The following is a 20,204-nucleotide window of genomic DNA, read 5'->3' as shown; positions in this document are numbered from 1 at the left end:
TAAATGAAAAGCAAGAAAAATTACAAAAAGCTGGTTCTTATTATTCAGATAGGAAAAATGAACGGGAGGAGGAGCCTGGCTGAAGGATTTGGTGTCACATCATTATGAATTTACTTCATAGTAATGTGAATTCTGTAAGTGCTCTATTGATGTTCAATTATACTTCAGTATTAGTTAAGTGTACCATTAAAGTCTTGTATTACTGACATAGGCAATATTTATTTAATTTAATTTTATGGCACATATTTCAAACAGGATAAGATGAAATATGGTCCAACATTCTCAGTGATCAGGAGGTTTATTAGCATTGTCAAGCAGACTGAGGACTGACAAACCAGTCCCATTAATGTATCAGAATCAAGTGACATTCTGAGACCTTGCAAATTAAGCAGGGGTGGAAGAACTGCCTGAACAGGCTTAATACTTGCTGTCCTCCAAAATGGTTATATCTGTGATCATGGGAAGGATGGTTTGATGTCAAGGACTGGGGAGGGAGGAGGAGGAAACTAAGGAGCTAAGGTTTCAAAATTGTTTTGATTTTAGGTTGCAGATGAGCATAATTCTGGTTTGAATAGAATGAATGAAATCAGAACTTGGAATAAATTGGTGGCCACACTCCAGCTCTTATCAGGTGTAATCTCACCACGCAGGCAGTCTCATCAGAGAGCTCAAGAAGTGAATGGTCTGAGTAAATGAAGAACACTCCCACCACTAGAGGTGGTCCCACCAATGGAAGGTTGAGACAGATTGGCGGAACCACATGGGAAAACCTGCACTGCTGCCTGTGCTTATAACTGTTCTGTGGAGAAACAGAGGACTGCAGTTTCCCAGGCTGTCAATCTGCTAACTTTGGCAGCAGTTAAAAAAGAAAATGCAAGGCAGATCATTGGATACAATCCTAGAGGTGGGAAGCTGAAGTTGTTTTGGCATCAGAGAGGGCACTAAGTGAGACCAAGCTGGGAATACTGCTGCGTGCAGTTTGATCACTGGTGAGACTGCAAATGTTCATCAGAAGACAAACAGAATGTTAGGATCCAGGCTGCATGATGTTCATATAACAGTATTACTTGTGACTGCAAGGCAGAATCACATTCTTCCTGTCAAACACAGATGTATGGATATGTTTTATGTATGCTTATTTAAAAAAAATGCAATATATATTTAATTAAAAAAATGAAGCAAGATTAGCCAGCCTTGGCTTCAATACGATAGGCAAAAATGAGACATGAAGGAATATTATTAAGGTAAATGAGATCCAGAATGGAAAAATATAAATTAATGCCAGTAAGTCTCATTTTATAGGAACCAATTTAAAATGTGGAGGTTAAAAAGGACCAGTCTACTGGCAACTCAGTCAGCATTTATTTTATACTAGAGTAAGTTGTGGGCTTAGTATTCAAATTCAGCTCTTTGAAAGGCAATCCAAGTCCTATATTTGGAAGCCCAAACAGTATCATAACTGGAAGTGAAATAGCAAACTCTCTAAGTCACACCTTTAGTTATCTGGCTGCAAGCTTGTGTATGGACACTCATTTCACAGTAAGAGTGGTCTCTTGTGCTATAACCCAAGCTGATTTTTTACCACCTTAAATTATGTTGAAGTAGGCTACTCTTAGTGTGAAATAAGAGGGTCCATACACAGACTGCACTGACATAACTAAATTGCTTGTAATTTACAGGGTTATTTATTTCAGTTTCAGTTTTTGTGTAGACAAGGCCTAGGTGAAATGAGCATTTAGACATCTAGATTTTTAAAGGTATTTAGGCACATAAAGAAGCAGATTGGTGCCTACTGTCAGAAGTGACTAGATGCCTTAGGCCAGGGGTTCTCAACCTTTTTCTTTCTGAGATTCCTTCCCCATCCACATGCTATAAAAATTCCACAGCCCACATTTGCCACAACAACTGTTTTTCTGCATATAAAAGCCAGGCTGACATTATGAGGTAGCAAGCAGGGCAATTGTCCGGTGCCCCATGCCACAGAGGGCCCTGTGAAGCTAAGATGCTCTGGTTTTGGCTTCAGCCTCAATTGGTGGGGCTCGGGACTCGGGCTTCAGCCCCATGCAGTGGGGCTTCAGCTTCTGCCCTGGGACCTCATGAGTCTAATGCTGGCCCTGCTTGGTGGACCCCTGGAACCTGCTCATGGCCCCTCAGGGGACCCCCAGACTACTGCCTTAGGCTGCTCTTTCTGTTTTGCTGTCCTTCTGTAGGTTAATTGCTTGTTCTTTTATTTGGTAGAGTCAGTTTTGCTTTCCTCTTCCTTCCTGCCCTCCTTGTATGTCCCCACTTGATGTCTCTTTGTCTCCAACTCCAACCCCTTCTCTCCACAGAGTGAGGAGTTTAAAAAAAAATCTTATTCTCAGGTCTCACTCCTTCCAGGTCACTGAAAGGGACTAGTATCACATGGTGGGTGGGAGTGATTTCTAGTGTCTCACATTGGGGTCTGGGGTGAGTCCCATTTGCTCTCTCACATCTGGGTCCCTTTCTTACATTCATTCTTCCTGAGTGAATAGGGCAGCAGGTGTATTTTCAGATTAGCTCCATGTTCCCAGGCAGATGGGGGAGAGCCATTTGGTAAGAGTAAAGATTCCTGTACCTCATCTCTGCCTAGGCCAAGCCTGGTAAGCTGAATACAGAACAGTACACTGCTGACAGAGAGAGAGTACTTGGAGTATGAAAGTGTAGCCAGTGGCATCAGCACAAACTGTGACAGATATTTTTTTGTAACCCTGAGCAATGTCAGGTGATTGGGAGCCAAGAAATGAAGTTCTTCCTCTTGCCAGCACTCCAGTGGGTCACACCTTTATTACAAGGAGAAAGTACCCTAAAATCAGGTAGCTCTGTACCCATTCAGATACCCTGGGGTATCTGAGATTTTTTTTAACTATTATTCTGTATCTGCGGTCAGCAGTGAAGGGCGAGACAGAGAGACCGAATCATAGTGAAATCATGTAATTTTTTCCAATAAATGAGCAAGATGTTGAGAGAGATGTTCATTTGGATTATTGCTAGTGATTATAAATATATCCCTGGGTACAGTACAGTATACAGATTCTGTTCTTTATTGCAATTGCACTGTGGCATCATACTGCATGCTTGCTGTGCAGATCCATAGAAAGTCCCATCCCTCTAATTATGTATCTGCTCGCAGAGAAGCAGCTGTTGGAAGTTGCCTTACCTGTGAGTCCCAAAATGTATGCATGTGGTTGTTTGTTTGTTTGTTTGTTGCATGCTGGGACAGTACAGCTGGTGCATAACAAACGGCGCATGGGAGTTTCCAGTCAGAAGCTATGTAGTGTGCTCAATCCCAATGTCAAGTTATGTGCCATGGAGTCTCTAGCCAGAGTCCTCATGTGTGCTCAAGTGCCATGTAAAGTTGTAGCAGAGCTGTCTGCTAAGTTTGTTATTGCCCGGTCCTAATGAATTGTTGATTTATTACATTCTCTTTTGTTTGGTCACACTGCTTTGTAGTCATAGGTGTCTTGACTGGACAGTCTTCTGGAAAACTCTGAACTGGGCTTTGACTACTTCAGGCTATCTAGAGGCACACGCAGGAACTTCCAGTAAGGAAGCAGAGTGGGGAAGGGGAAAATTCGATACAGGCATACATGGCATGGAAGTTTTTCTCACTTATAGACTCAATCTGTTTATTCTGTTTGGGAGGGGAGAGAAAGAGATTGAGACATTACTAATCTTTAAAAGCCTTAAATCATAAAACAGTTAAAATACAGCTAAAATATAATAAGGTATGTAGCACAGTGTCCAAAAAAAGAAAATCACTGCACCTAATAGAGGAGGAGGTGATGGTTTTAGGCAGTGACCCTTGAAACCTCAGGGATTTGTTTAATAGGATGAGTACATAGTCTTTAAAAGTCAGCACAGATTTTTGCCTCTTAACCACTCAAGTGTACACTGTTGCCCCCATTTTATGCCCTGGTGGGTCAAAAGTGAACATTAGGATGGATACACTATTCACTCAGGTGTCACTAATTAATCACATGTTGCTAATGAGGTACTGAGTACAAAGCTATGGGCCTTTTGAGCTTAATTTTAGTTCTTTGCCTTATTTTTTATTACAAGAATACTTTCATTAATGGCTACTGTTTTATGACTTCTTCCCCTTAATAAAATGTACTAGTATTTTATGTGAACATAGTAAAACCTGCTGGCAACATCACTCTGCTTCAAAGCTTATGGCAATTTGACAATCACTTGGTTTTTAGTGCTGATTTGAAACTTCTTGTTTTTGTCTTGATCATTTTTTATAGTAAGCTGCAAAGTGGCAAAAATTAGTAAACTTTTTTTTCAGTGCAAAATGTCGTCCGCAATAATTAGATTTTTGATATGTATAGTATGTTTAGAGAAATCAAAGAGGAAAACTGACAGACATAAGTCTGCTTGTTGCATGTCCATTATAAATTACAGAATATTATGAGGGTGCTGAATATTCTGGAGAAAATAATGAATTTTAGACAAAATAGAAGGGGTTCAGTGAACAGCGACAGAACTTATAATGCACTTGACTTATGATAAAATCTCCAAACTTATTTATTTAGACATTTATATTACATTACTATAGCATCTGAGCACCTAAAAAGCTAAATGTATATTTGGATTAGTTTGATAAGAACTGTGTTAGTAGCAGTGGAGAACATAAGTGTCTATAGATGTTTGAAGGAGAAAGGGGAATTTTTTCTGGTGTTGCTAGAGTGTATTACTAGAAGTAACAGGATCCAATTAAGAAAGTGAAAATTTAGACTGAACATCCAGTAAAACTTCCTGACACAGAGATCTACTAGAATGACTAAATAGGCCTTTTCTATGCCCATCTACAGATGGGGCTGATTTGCAAAGTTTGGATCTAGAGGCATTCTGAACTCCCCCAAAGAGCAGGAGATTGCAACTTGGGTTTTTCATTTGTTGAACCACAATATTTACATCTTTATCTGGGTCTGTATGTGCCCAAATCGAGGGCTTTACTTTATATTTTTTGAGCTGGTGTTTCAGGTTCCAGTACATCTCTGAGTAATCTGCAAGGGTCACATGATTGGAATGAGGGGTGTTCAATAACTGAGGGATTTAAGTCTGATTTATCTGTCATAAAAGTAGGGGTAAAATAAACTCACAATGTCTACTTCCTGCCTTTATTTATGTAACTCTTTACTTCAGCTAAGACAGGTGAAGAAACAAGAGAAATCTAAGATGGGAACAAAGCAGATGAGAGAGAGAAGAGTGAATTTATTTGAACTATCCTTTTCTCCTCAAACCTGTCCAGGTCCCTTGACCCAAACCCAAATATTATATCTGAGGTTTGGTTACAGACCTCCTGAGGAGGAAGACTGCTAGAGGGGAGTTTTCCCATGGAGTTCGGAGAAAGCAGGATCAGTTCCTGAGCCGGTAAAACTTGTCCAATAGGGTGTAAATCAGACACTAAATATATGAAACTCAGAAGGAATGTGACTAAATCTGATGATATATAAAGACAAAGAAACATGTTTTATTGCTGGGAAAGTACATGGGGGCAGGATGAGTTGCTTTATTTCCGTGAGAAGTTCATGTGTCTGGAGAATGTCTGTTAGGCAGAGAAAACAAAAAGGGGATGGCATTAGCCATGGGGACCTAACTGTGAGGCTTTGAAAGCACGGCAGGCTTTTGGAAAGGAAGGAAGTCTAAGTCAGAACCAAATTTAGGGTATTCAGCACAATTATCATCCAACTGATAAATGGGAGAACTGAGCAAGCACAAATACAATGGAAGGTATTTAAATGTGGATGGGTTTGAAAACAAATGCTTGATGAGGTTCATAAATTTTAAATGAACAGATGGAACTGAGAGTGAAACCAGCAGGGAGATAAGGCAGAGATTGCTGTAAGCAGGGGTGGAAAACAGGAAACTCCAGTTGGTGGGCTAAAGGGTTGGGATGAAGGAGCAGGGTTTGCCAAGATAAGAGCTGTAGCAGAGGCAGATATGGATGATCCTCAGGCTAAAAGGAAGAGCACAGGTCAGATAGATCAATTAAGTGAAAAATGACTCCTTGGAAGTGCTGGAAGAAGAATGAAGTGGGAAAAGACATTTCACTGCAAATACATTATTAGATTCCATATAGATATATTCAGTATTCTCTGGCATTATATAGTATGACATTGAAAGTTTTTATCATCAGTTTTGGTCCCTTCATGTGTCCTCAAATTTGAGGCCATCACATGCACAACCATTGACGCATCCATTATACAATGTACTTGTAAGATCTTTGGGGCAGGGACCATCATTTTGTTCTGTTTGTATAGCATCTAGCACAAAGGGGCGCTAGTCCATGAATGAGGCTCATAGGTGCTCCTGCAATACGTACTGTAAGTCAACATTTTTCTATCCACATTATACCATATACTGGAGATGAACAAAGTGATCACATTTTCTTTTGGTGAAATTTCACAATTTTAAAAGGCAAGTATATGCAGAGAAGGAACACACCAAATAGCCAACTTCCCACTTCAGGTGCCCTCTGTCCTGACTCATATTCTGATGGTTTCCTGCAATTTGGCTTTACTTCACACTATGCCTCAAATGGAAGAATTTGGGCCTGTTTATTGTATATGTGCAATAAACTAGTACAGTCATGATCATCTAAGCAATCAAGCTCTCTTCCTCTCAGGCTAAATGTTCTCACAGTTCTAGTGAATGGTGTGTATACGTCTCAGTAATTCTCTCCAGTAGCAATTGTAGTGTTGAGGAAGACCGTAGGCCTAATTATTAGAGGCACTGAGATCCCACAACTCCCATTGATTTTAACGGGAATAGTGAATGCTCAGAACCTCTGAAAATCAGACTCTGGGATCTTATCAAGTTTGTATTTGCTGCCCCCCTCCAACAGTGTCAAGAATTACCATGTAGTGAAAGCATCCATTCATTTTCCCTGCAGGAATCTATGATGCTATTGATATCTTTCAACCTTTGATGATGACATACCAGGCATGAAAGATTAATGCTACTGCCACTTCCAAACTCCCATTTGGAAGGGACAGTGTCAACTCAGACATCATACTTCATCTGAAAGTGCTTTATTTACTAATATTGCAAATAATTCCTAAGATTACTGGAAGTGAAAGAGGTTAGAGAGAAAATATTTTTCTATTTTTTTTTCAGTTTACTTTGTTCATTTGACACCATTTTGTGTATAGTCAGTTCCCTTATTATCTCTGTGTAGTGTCTAAGAATAGGTATTTTAATAGTCTGTGAGTTTTCTAGTGGTGCTCACTGTATTCTATGTTTTAGAAGCTGAAAAAAACCGATCAGAACAGCAGTTCGTATGTAGCTAGGCCTTGTATATTTGTGTAAATATGGCTATTTGGGATCCAACAGTGCCCATGTGATTTCTTCATATTATTTTGTTGTGTGAAGAGCAAAAGATACCACAAATATTTTTCCCTTTTGTTTTGTGAAAAAAACATTGGGGAAAAAACCCTGAAAAAGTGATTGTAAAACTAAATAAAAATGAAATCCTATAAATGATTTTAACTTGTTTTTTTTTTAAATTAGACTAGATTTGAAGTTGACTGTCTCTTTAAATGATGCATTTGGTTTAAAAGACAGACATTCTGTCTCATCCTAGGATAATCAGCACATATCTCTGATTTTTGTCACTTTGAAATATTTATAAGACTTGTCTTATTTACAGCCAGATAAAAGCACTTGTATATGAACTTGCAATAAGTTTTTATAACATTCAGTGACTATGAAGACTACTCCAGAGTGTTTGTTCTCTGTATTTCTCATCCACCCTCCTTACTCTTATTTAAAACTGAGTCTGAATGCAAATAAGGAATAACCTTACAGAGTCTGGCACAACAATTGATGTACTTGCTAACTTTTTCCTACTTAGCTCTTAGCAGAGAAAATTTAGTTTAAAGAGTTGCATTAGAGAAATATCATTTTTAGCTCTTGACTTGCTGTAATGTTTTTCTTTTCAGTAACTGAAAACTTTCCTTTCCCTTTGAAGCCCCATGAAGTCTTTGTATGATAATATTTTAGATAGTGACTATCACAAGTTCTTATGGGCAACTGAAGGAGCAACCAGGCAAGTGAAATAAACTATTGGTTTGCTTATAATATATTTTTATTTCATTTATCCTTGATTGTAGTAGTGAGTATTACATTCCTGCAGAACTCTCATTTTACTAGTATTTGGTAATTCAGTTTCATGCAAATAAAGTGAAATTTTGAAATATAAGCAACTAAACACCATTGAGTTTTCTAAAAACTTTTTCCGTAAATGTAGTGCTTATAAAAGCTGTAACCCAGGTCCTAGAGAATGAAGCCACAATTCCTCAAGAACATGCTTATTTTTAATATTGTGCGTATGTCTGCTCATATTCAGCAAAGGACATAAGCCAGTGCTTAAGTACCAAAGTTTCTTCAGTACTTTGCTAAATTGGTGTCTAAAGTCTTCTTTATATCCACAGAAAAATATTGCATAGATTCCTCACATTGTCACGTGAATGTGCTTACTTCCTGACCTGGAGTAGCTACTCATTCAGCCCTTGGCTTCTTGGCTGAAACTGCCCATGAAGGTGTCAATTAGTGCTAAAATGGTGTTGTTGTTTGTACAATGGATATCTATTGCCTGGAAGTGATTTGAGACCACCAGATTCATTTGCATAGGCCTGCAAACTGCCATCAGATGGAAACAATTTAAGTTGGTCAAATATTTAAAAAACCTAATTCACAAATATTGTCCTGAGTACAAGCATTGGCCTAAATTTTGAAAAGTGACCAGTAATTTTGGGTGCCCAATTGGGTGCCTAAAGGGGCTTCGTTTTCAGAGGTGAGGTGCTCAGCACTTTCTTTACTGATTCTTCAGTATATGCTTTAAAAAGAATTGTGTATTATTCTTTCAATGCATGCTGTAACTTCTATATTTGTGAGTGTAATATTAAGTTGTCTTTCCATGGTACTTCACTTGTCAAGTTTGCTGTGTCAGAAGTAAAGCTCTAATTCTGAAAACCACTAAAAAATGTAAGCAGATGCTTATGTGCATACTTAAACACTTGACTGTGTGCTTAATTATAAACTGATGCTTAGGTTCCATTGAAGTGAATAGGAATACTCACTTGATTAAAATTATGCATGTGCTCAAGTTATACCCTGAATCAGAGGCTAGGAACCGGAAAGGAAATGAGTCATTTTTGTGTATCCATCTCTATCTACTTAAGTATCAGAGGGGTAGCCGTGTTAGTCTGGATCTGTAAAAGCAGCAAAGAATCCTGTGGCACCTTATAGACTAACAGATGTTTTGGAGCATGAGCTTTCATGGGTGAATACCCGCTTTGTTGGATGCATCCGATGAAGTGGGTATTCATCCATGAAAGCTCATGCTCCAAAACGTCTGTTAGTCTATAAGGTGCCACAGGATTCTTTGCTGCTATCTACTTAAGGTGATCACTTTTAGAAGTGAAAATGACAGGAATAGCAAATTATAAATGTTTGTAAGCATTTAGGATGGTTAACTTTCATATTTAAAAAAAGAAGTAACATATCTTTTAGTCTTTTCAAATGTTCTACAGTATGATCATAAAGCAAAAACAGAATTTCTGATACAGATATCAAATACAGAGCTGAATTGGCTGAAATCATAGCAGTATTTATCCTGTTAGACCAATTTTCAAATGTTGGCATCTTAATGGTTATCGAGAACTTGCATCGAGACACTCTAAATAGCACTAGCCACAGGTGTTTAAAATGGTCATTATCATGCCTAAACGGAGGCCATCCAAATGTGAGATTTGGCCAGCCTGTTTAGGTACCCATGTTTGAAAATGAGGTTATTATAGATGTACATGAATATAGTACAAAAATATTGTCTGGAGTTTGTGGTTATATTTGAAAAGTACTATGGCTTTGTCTGAAGAAGTTAAAATGAAAGTTCTAGGTTAAAACACTGGACCTATTAAAGTCACTGGCAAAACTCCCATTGATTTTAATAGGTCCAGAATTTCACCTTTGATGTCATAAGTCAAATACAATTGCAACAGTTTTTTGTTATTTTCTTAAACTGTAAGGAAAGCATATTAGTATCTCTCTTACTACACCTTTTGGTCATTTTGAAATGCTTGCCTGGTGAAGGTTGAAGAGGAAGCACAGAAAAGAGATCCAACTTACAAAAGAGACCTGGCCAACACAACTATGGATCAAGGCTCTGTCTAGCACAGTCTGTACAAGAATGCTGGCCTGGTTCAGGCAGTGAGTCAGTGCAGTGAGGAGACAGAACAGTTGGGATTCTTCTATGAATATTGTAGCATACTGTAAAAGGTATGTGGTAGGTTGGTAGGGGGTTTACTCACACGGTTCGTCATTCCACTAGGACCTCTCAGTAGAATTATGCTATTGTATTACATGATTTCTTTCCTATTATGTTTATGAGATGTATCTTTATAAATTCACCAACTCCAGATGCTGTAACTGGATGGGATGGGGTGAAGGGGCAATAAGAAGGAAAATATTTCACAATAATACAGTCATCATTTTAACAGCATAGAGCCCTTGTTTTTCATTTCCATAGAATGAAGGAGGCGGAGGGCTTTCTCTTTACCTTCATTTTTAATTCCTTAACCACTGCCTCCTAATCATGAGGTATAATGATTCAGCTAGAGATACAGGCCTTGATCATGCAAGTAACTATCTAAGGGCTTAACTTTATGCTGTATGAGGAGTCCCACTGCCTGTAAGCAACTTGTGTAAAATTAAACCTGCATAAGTCTTTACAGCATTGGGGCCATAAGTTTCACCTGTGATGATAGTAATGAGACGTTTCTGTGGGCATATCCTTTCCTAACTCCCAACAAAAGATTCTGCATCTCAGCTGGCAGGGCTAGGTTCAGCAAATACTTCTTTCAGTGCTAGAGGACACCTTTTTAATTAGATAGAGTTCATCTTTCAAGACACTCTGTTCCAACAATATATTTTCATGTCTGAAAACCTCTTCTGTGAAGACATTAAGTTCTTTGGTTAAAAAAGAAAACATAATTAATTTTCTTTTGGCCAGACTCCTGAGATTCTATAGAATTACTTAAAATTTAGTGAACAGAATGCAGTAGTCACCCCTACCCTCCCCACACATTCATATTCCATCTTCTCTTGGGGTGAAGTTCTCACCCATGTAGAGGGCCCACACAAGACCCCTGCACCACTTATGTGTCACTTAACCTTTCAGAGGGGAGCTTAAGAAGCACATAGGTCCTGTTCAGGCATTCTGAAGCCATTCTGCAGAGCTCTTAATTTTGTGTCGGGGGTGAAAGAAAGAAATATGTAGTATTCATGACCTGGGGAGGTGGGACCTCCAGTTCTGCCACCTCCAACCTCTGATGGAAGGGTTGTTGGGGTTATGGAGATGTACTGCAGCCACTAGAGTGAAGCAGGAACAGCTAAACTTGGAGTTTAAAAATAAGGAAGGACTCAATTGTTACAGTCAATAAGGCAAACATTTACCACCAATATCAGAATGAGTTTATTTCATCATATGAACTCTTTTAGTGTGTGTGTGTGGTTTTTTTTTAAAAAGAATATTCCAGCTAGAATTAGTGTGGGAAGTAACAAATTTTAAGCTAATACTTCAAAGTAATTGTACAAGCAGAAATCTTGAATCTGAAAATGTGAATCTTTTGACTGGAAATCTGATTCCAAATAAGCCATTAACATGGACTCAGAGACAGTCCCCTTGGGTATTCTCATTTATCTTGTCACTGAGACAAGCTTGCCTTTGTGATAGATGGTCCTTATACCAAAAATCACAACAATATTCAGGTTACTCCCAGTCCCAGAAGACCAGTCACTTACTCCAGCTTAATTGTACCTTAGATTTCTTACCAAAGACAAGCTTGTAGTCAATCCTATAATAAATTAACTAAAGATTTATTAAGTAAGACAAATAAATGAGTTATTTACAAGTTTAAAGCAAGTAAACATACACACACAAATGAATTCCAGTCTTAGATTCCAAAAGGTACCATTATGCTGCTGTACTATACAAACTCTGCATGTCCTTTAGAACTAACCCAAGCCAAAGAGCTTGGAGATCCCTTGCTTATGCTTAGAAATATTGCCCTCTCCAAATTCCAAGTAGCATAGTAATCTAGTTCCTACTGATCAGGGATTTTTATTCCCTTCCCCAGAGTTCAAACTGATGGGACAAGTGTTGGCACCTGTCTCCTCTTCATAGGGATGTGTGAGAGGAGGCAATGAACAAAGTCTTTGTCCTTTGTTCAGTGGGCCTTTCTGTGTGCAGGATGAGCACTTCACATATTAATTAACATTTCTTTCCTTTTTGGTGAGTTATACAATTCTAGAGCTTTACAGTGCAAATACTCAATATAAATTTATATCATGGGCTACAGATGTTAAAAATGAGATCAATATATGCAGCATACTACTAGCATCTCATCAAGTCTAAACATATTTTTATCAACTTAACATCTATTTTAACAATGCTAATGCACAGGTGCGCCAGACTGGTTTCCAGCTATGCATCTGTCAGTGTTCAGTGTGGCCTAAGGGCCTTGACATGAGCTGGCATCTGGCCTCCCAGCATCACAACTTCATCACTAGAGCTGCCTCTTTCTCTGTATACCCGGATTTTAATCTCTTTTTGACACCCCAGGGTAGGTGGTGGTATTTAATGTCTATTTATTATCTACTATAATCCATGCAGGACAAGAACACCTTTATTCCAACTACTGATTCATGCCTTGTATTAAGTATAATAGTGACAAAACCAATGAATTAATGTTATATTTATGTGGATGCCACATATTCTTCCCTATGAATTCTATTACATGTTGTGTTTAACTATGCAGAAGATGCATATTTGATGATGACCAAGGCTGGCTTCAATCTCTGCCCGCTGGCAGGTAATGAGAGCTCTGTGGAGGTTGCACAATCAGTCCCTGTAGAGGAAAGAACTCCTCATATTGCTCAAAGGAAGCCAATTAAGAAGCAGTGCAGATGGATTCCAAAGTTAATTGCAACCCATTCTCCTCGGCTGGCAGAATGATGGCTCTGATGTGGATAGAGGGGATTTAAATCAGGGTGGGAAGGGAAGAGCCTCAGGTTTGCAAGTAGCTTCTTTGGGGTGAGAAACAAGTGAACTAATGGAAATTTAAGATAAAGAAATAACCTATTAAATGACTTTTGGGGTTTTAGTCCCTCTGCTCTCATTGAAGCCAATGGGAGCTAGAGGGAAAACATTGCATAACATTTTGAAAATCACCCCCAAAGTGTGGTTTGTAAGTGAGACATCATCAGTAATTCATTTGATATGCATCCTTATAGCGATGATTGCGTGCTGTCCCTCCAACATTCACAACATGAACATTATGGAACAATAAAGTACCCAGGGCAGTCTCGCTAGCAGCAGAAATTAGGCATTTCTGCTGCATTGGGTGGAGCGAGTGGGCAAAAGGGATTAGAGTGTGTATGGTGGAAGAGTGCTTCTCACTATGGGGTCCATCTTCACAGGGGTTCTGAATGCAACATTATCCAGTGGGTAGGTTGGGATATAGTACAGGTGAACTGAGGAACATCAGGGCCAGAGGATCAGGTGATGCCTGGATCCTACAGTTCTATGCCCTACTGCTGCCACTTTGTATGGAAGGATTGTTGGGACTGTGGAGATGCACTGCAGTCACTGGACTGAAGTAGTTTCCACAGAGAAGTTTTGCAGCTGCTCTGTGGCCTTGGTGATGGTATGATTCTTTCCCCTGTGGTATCTCTGTTAAGATATGAGGGCTTGGTAAAAATCATCACAGCTGTGAAATTAAAATCCAGGTTCAGAATCTTTATTCCCCTTTGCACTGTAAAGTTAGAGGTATTCAGATTGCACATGTGGTGGGCAGGGAAGCAAGAGGTTGGGCTCATCTCTTACATAATTCTGTATAATTAATAATTATCATTGTATTTTATTATTATGGATGTGCATAAATGTGTTATGAGACAATGAGATGAGTCTCCTTCCAGAACAGAACACTGAGAACACTTGCAAGAGGAGGCAGCTTCCTCAGGTGGGTAAGACCAATAGCATCAACTTCTTCACAATTGTAGGTTTCATTTACAAGCAAGCAAATGCATCAGGAAGCTTCAGCTTACAAACCCTTTAAATGCAGCTATTGTGGAGCTGCCTAGTCTTCTGCAAACATATGTTTACCAGATTACCCTCCAAACACAGTCAACTGTTACACCAAATGTATCCCTGACTAAGGGAGACTCAGGGGTGCACAGCAGTGAATGAACTCTGTTAGTGAACTGTAGAGATGCTGTGGGGTTAGACCTTCCAGTCTTGCATCTGCCATGCCCAGAGGAATCTGAGGCTGTGGGAAGATGCTGTAAATGGTCCACAAGGGGGCACTAGTCCAGCTGAGTCACTACGTGCCCCAAACTGAAGAAATAGAGGTAGCCCAGAGCAGTGGACTAGACTCTTTGCTAGGATACTCCTGCCAGTGTTTCTTCACACAGGGCCCTGCGCTGTAACCTGGTGGAAAGGGAGGGTCTGAGTCCTTATGGATGTGTGCTAAGGGGGCCAAGGTACCTCTGCCAGGGAAGCAAGGGGCTAGAAGTCAGATGCACCAACCACCAGGCTGCCCAGCCCTCCAAGCACCCTATTACAGGAACATAGATTGGCATGTTTTCAGAGTTTCACTGAAGAAGGGTGGTCTCTAGGAGCTGTAAAGGAATGTATCTGTCACCCCCAGCTTTTTGGCCAAAGTTATTCCTTTGTCTAGGTGTGTATATTTATACATTGCCTTTAAGGAGAACAGGATCAGAACCACACTCTACCAATCTCAATCCAGGGGGTCTTTGTAATATGACTGCCAGTAACTGGGGAACCAGTTATTTGAGTTTTTGTTTGTTTGTTTGTTTGTTTTTAATAAAGAATAGCAGCAATAACTAATAACTTTCAGTCACCTCCAAGTGTTGGCAGAATTCTCTTGCTAATTAGATTAAGCTTGGAAGCGAAGAGATCACTGTTGTGGAAATAGTGTTTGCATTTCTGCATCTAAAAAACAGGACACCCTGATGTTAGTTCCTTAGAAACTTTCCAGGCTTCTGGAGGTGATGAGTCTATCTGCAGGAACACAGTAATTTCAACACTACATGGAGTGAATGCCTTAAAAATTCCTAACAAAAATTCCTAGCCTTTTTTATGTTGGCTGCTCCCTCTCTCAAAGAAAGTCAGACTATTAGTTCTGTTTTACCAATATGGCATGAATGTTAATTACAGGATTATCTTGGCCATTCCAGGACATGTAGCCAGCTGGGCTCACTACTCTGTGTGGTAATAAACACTATGCACATTTCCTGTTTCCTGATCTCACACTGGGTATTTATATATATATAGAGAGAGAGATTTGATGGTTGATTTCAAGGTTTATCACTCTTTCCCCATTCATTTCCTGCTTTCCTCCTCTCCAAAGCACACTCCTTCCTGAAATATATCAAAGTAAATTACATTTCTGGGGGGGGGGGAAACTTTTATTTCTGGACAGGTAACACCCACCAGAAGCAGTTAACTTTGGAGACTTGAGATTTGAAAATAAAGATTTTTCACAGAACCCCTGGCTCTCACTACCAGTTGTGCATGTTGTTGCCTGACCCTTTTTAAGATCGATATTGTTTCGATTAATGACCAATAGATCTGACTACAATAAGATTCTTCCCCCTAAATTAGACTACACTGAATTCACACTGTGAAGTTCAACATCTTGTGGGGGGTCTTGGAGTGAATAACAAGGACACTCACACTGAGGGCAAAATAAAACCTTAGGTACCTTTTATTAAAATAATAGCAAAAGCTTCAAAAGATCCAAGCTCCATAACAAGATAAAGATAATACAGGCGTGGGGTAATTTGTGGTATCCTTCTATGCATAAGCATTTAGAAATGCATACTCACACTCTTAGTTGAGCACCAGCCCTGTCTCTGACTCTTCCCTAACTTGGGTGATTGAAAGTTTACCACTCTTAATTAGTTTTGCCTAGAGCCAAATCATTTACCATGCTGCCGTAAGCAGTGTGTCTATATGTAAATGAAAAGCAATGTCATATCATAGCATCAAAGACCCATCTAGTCCATCATCTCTGCCAGTGCACTACATTTCCCCTGTTTGTTCTTATTTCATGGTCCAGTACATATATGATGGCTTTATTGCCCACATGATAATGCCTTTGGCATTAACTGATGCATTGTAACTTTATTCTATTAGCTGCTTTATTCTCATAAGGTCTGCATATTAATTGTATTTTACTATTTTAAGCACAGACCTCTCATTTTAGCTTTCTGCCTTGGTCAGGTAATGCCTTAAAATGGTTTCTCTTTTCTTATGTGATTTTCAGTAAGTTTAGTGGCGTGCACAAGTGGTTTTATATATATATATATTTGTCTGTTACAGCTATCCCCTATTCCATTTTGTTTCTTACAGCTGTCCCGATACTCCATTTTGTTTTTGTTCTCCTCCTGTGGCCGCCCTGCCCTGGCTGTTAAGTTGTTTACCAGGGCCACTGCTCTTATCAAAGGGAGGGTCCCTTAAGTTGTTTAACAAAAGCCATTGCCCTTCTCAAAGGGATGGCCACTTGTGCTGCGTGCTAAATGGGACCACTGCCCTGTTCAAAGGGTTAGTCCTGTTATCACCTCGTTGAACCTGGGCTTGGTGTAGGGCAGGCAATGTCCAGAGCTGCAAGACCTATTGTGTTTTTAAGATCCTGGGCATGAGTCATAGGCCTCATGTGCTTTTGAGTCACCTATTGCACAGGACTCTGCCCAGACATGTTTCTGTGCTCACCTGCCTGGTTTTTCCCTGTGCCTCCTCCCTTGTGACAGAGGGAGCCTATCAGGATAACTGGCGGGAAACTGCCTGAGTTTGCCTTTAAAAACAGACATTTTTGAAACCAACATCAGAAAGGTTCCTGCATTGCTGCCTGGTCTGATCAGCCACAGGTTCTGGGGTGTCCTTTCTCCCGTTTTATTTTTGAGCGTATCCCCGTTTTTTGAACCCCCCCCCACGAAGAACGAATTACTGCCTGAGAGATCTCCTGATTATTGAGACTGTACTGAGCCTTCTGATGTTCTTGCTGCTTCTGCCTTTGCTGCTGCCTTGGGGACTGGTAAGAATCCCTCTGTGAAACTTTCCCTGCTTTTATTTTATTACTTTAGCTGCTGGCTCTGTTTCCATAGCACACAGACTCAAGCTAAACCTTGGTCTGTGTCTTAAAACCTCTCAAACTCAGGGGCGCTTTGCTGCTAAAAATAAGTTTGTGCCGCTGCTAAGCTCTGCTCCTGTGGGCTTTGCCTCTGGGCTCCCTGCTTTCAGCTGTATCTCTTGGCTTCAGCCACCATCCCTTGGCTTCCTTGGGAGCTATATCCTGGGCACATACCACTCTGCCCTCTGTGACTTCCCCATAGCATAAGGTGCACCATAGGTTTTGGTTTTTTTAGTTTAATAAGTCATAGTTTGTTAAGACTGTAGAGTTTGTTAAGATTGTAGATTGTTAAGATTGTAAGTTCACCTTATAGTTTACTCTTTTGTTGCTCCGTATAGTTGCTTGTTATAGTTTTGCTTAGAATTGTGATATTTGTTGTTTTGCCTAGTCGTTGGTTAAGATAGATAAGGTTTTTGCTGCTTGAATTCATCTCCCCGCTGTCCCGATCTCTCCCTGAACTTTCCCGTGTCCGTTTTTCCCCGCTCCAATCTCCCCCTCTGTGTACTTCTCCGTGTCTATAGATAAGGTTTTTGCTGCTTAAATTCGTCTCCCCGCTGTCCCGATGTCTCCCTGAACTTTCCCGTGTCTGTTTTTCCCCTGCTCCAATCTCCCCCTCTGTGTGCTTCTCCGTGTCTCCCTGTTATAACCCTTTGCTGCTTTTTTCCCGCATCTGCACTCTCTCCGAACTCCCCAAACCCCTTGCTGCTTCTCCCCCTGTGAAACTTCCCAAACTCTTTGCCGCTTTTTTTTCCCTTTGTTTTTGGTGTCCGCTTGTTGCGTAAACCTCTCTCTAGCCCTTCTCCGCTGCCCCTCCCCTACCGAAGATCACCATCACGTTGCTCCATTGTCCTTACCTTGCAGGGCTTCAGAGTCACTCTGCTGCTTCCAGCCGCACTCTCCTCTCATCAGTTGCCACTAATCGTTCACTACCCTCCCCCCTCCTGTTCCTTGACAGATTATCTGCTATCCTAGCCTCACAAATTGTCATTACTTTTCTTTTATACCGTTACATTGCATAAATTCACTTATATTCACATTTTACTTGTAATTATAACACCCCATTGGTTGCTTCCACTTTTCTAATATACTTTGTATTTGCATTGATACCATTGTGTTACATTGTGTATAAGGCCACCAACCACTTAATACATTCTATCTAAAATTGTTGACCATTTTATATAGAAGCTACCATTTTATTTTGCATTTCTTTTGATACGCTTATTGACTGTACTGTATCCCATTGTGCTGAACCCCACTTACTGTACCCCACTGTTAGAACTCCCTACACTGTTCAATAAGAAGAACCCCCCCATCGTCTATTGTAAACACCCTATACACCCCATCCCATTGTATTTCATTGTTAAATTCCCACCACTTCCTTTTTCCTTTAATAAAGAAATTAATTGGCACCCCACCTGTGTGGTAATTGCTCCCCAAGATCTCATATACCTGCTGGCAGGGACAATATTAATGCTTGTGAAAGATGAGTTTGATGGCACTCTAACCTGAAGTCCTCTGATTCCCTAGGGAGCAGTTCCAATATGGTTAGGAGCCAGACAACTCACACTAGGTTACTGGCACTTTCCTGGAGGAATAATGCTCAGAATGAGGAAATAGTGTTCTTGCCTAGAACATCTTAAGTTCCCTGCTGAGAAAGCCCTTGAAAATGCCATTTGTATCAGAGGTGGGTTTTTGTTTGTTTGTTTTTAATCCTGTCTATGAGAATTGGACTAGGATCATTTCACTTGGGCCATTGGAGAGCTATCTGACTTTCATTCATTGGCTTACTCTGGATTCAAATTTAGTTACCTAGAGATAAGTCTCTTATACCATAAGCATTCCTGGCTTTTTATATCTTTATTAACACAAACTTAAAAAAACCCCAAAAAACTAACTGCATACTCGTGATACTCAATGTTTCTGCTCACACGGTACAGACACTCCTGAACCAGCCTTTTAGGGGTAGTTTTTCAAGGAGAGATATAGGCTCCTATTGAGCTAATGGCTCCTATTAACTTTAATGGGTATCATGGCAAAATCCCACACAAAAAGCATCAAATATTTAGGGAGAAGCCTGTCAAAATAAACACCCCAGATAATTAAATCTAGTGGTAACGATAATTTGTTCAAAAGATTTTGCTTTTTTTCTGTTGGCAAATTGCTCATGAACAGGTTGATCTCAATCAGAGTTAGGGGTGCTCAGCACCTTGCAGCACCATATACATCCCAAATTGTTGGGATTTCCCCATCATCACTTGTAAGACGTGCTGCATGCCAACTAGAAATAGTTTTTCAGGTTACGAAGTTCTGCAGATGCCAACAAAAATTATGATACTATATTAAAAAAAGAGATCAATAAAGTGACATGAACAGTTTCGAAAAACTCTTACTTAACTCTTTCTAAGAAACTTGATTATATAGTTCTAGTAGATTACAGCTGGGACAATGCCAGCCATTGTAGATCCAAGAAAGGTGAAAATCTCTCAAAATTAAACTGAAATTAATGTGGCCAAAACTCAGTTGAATGTCCAAATAAAACTCCTCTGTAACTGAATTGGATGCCAATAAATGGGTCAACTTTAAACCAAGGAACTTGAAATATAACACAAGCCAAGTGCTAGTTTACTATATTTCATGGCAAGAGGGATTCTTTTTTCCAACTGAGGACATTAGAGGACACTTTTCTATGTTAAAAAAGTTGTTGTCTGATTTTTGCCTTTTTATAAGCTATTTGCTTTATTATTGACTTTTCAGTGAGACAAAAAAGGCCGATATAAAGATCTCAGTCCAAATTCTCCTAAAATAGGGATAGTTATTCTGGATTTACACCAGTGTAACTGAGAAAGGGATTTGGTTCTTCATATGAAATTTACTGTGAGTGCTCAACATTGCCCTCCTTTTGATTTTTGCCTTTTTTACTATGGAAATAGGTTGGTGATATATGAGAATTTACCACTACACTTG

This window comes from Gopherus evgoodei, chromosome 6 (assembly GCF_007399415.2).
Source record: "Gopherus evgoodei ecotype Sinaloan lineage chromosome 6, rGopEvg1_v1.p, whole genome shotgun sequence".
Lineage (NCBI taxonomy): Eukaryota > Metazoa > Chordata > Testudines > Testudinidae > Gopherus > Gopherus evgoodei.
Note: the sequence above shows the minus strand (reverse complement) of the source record.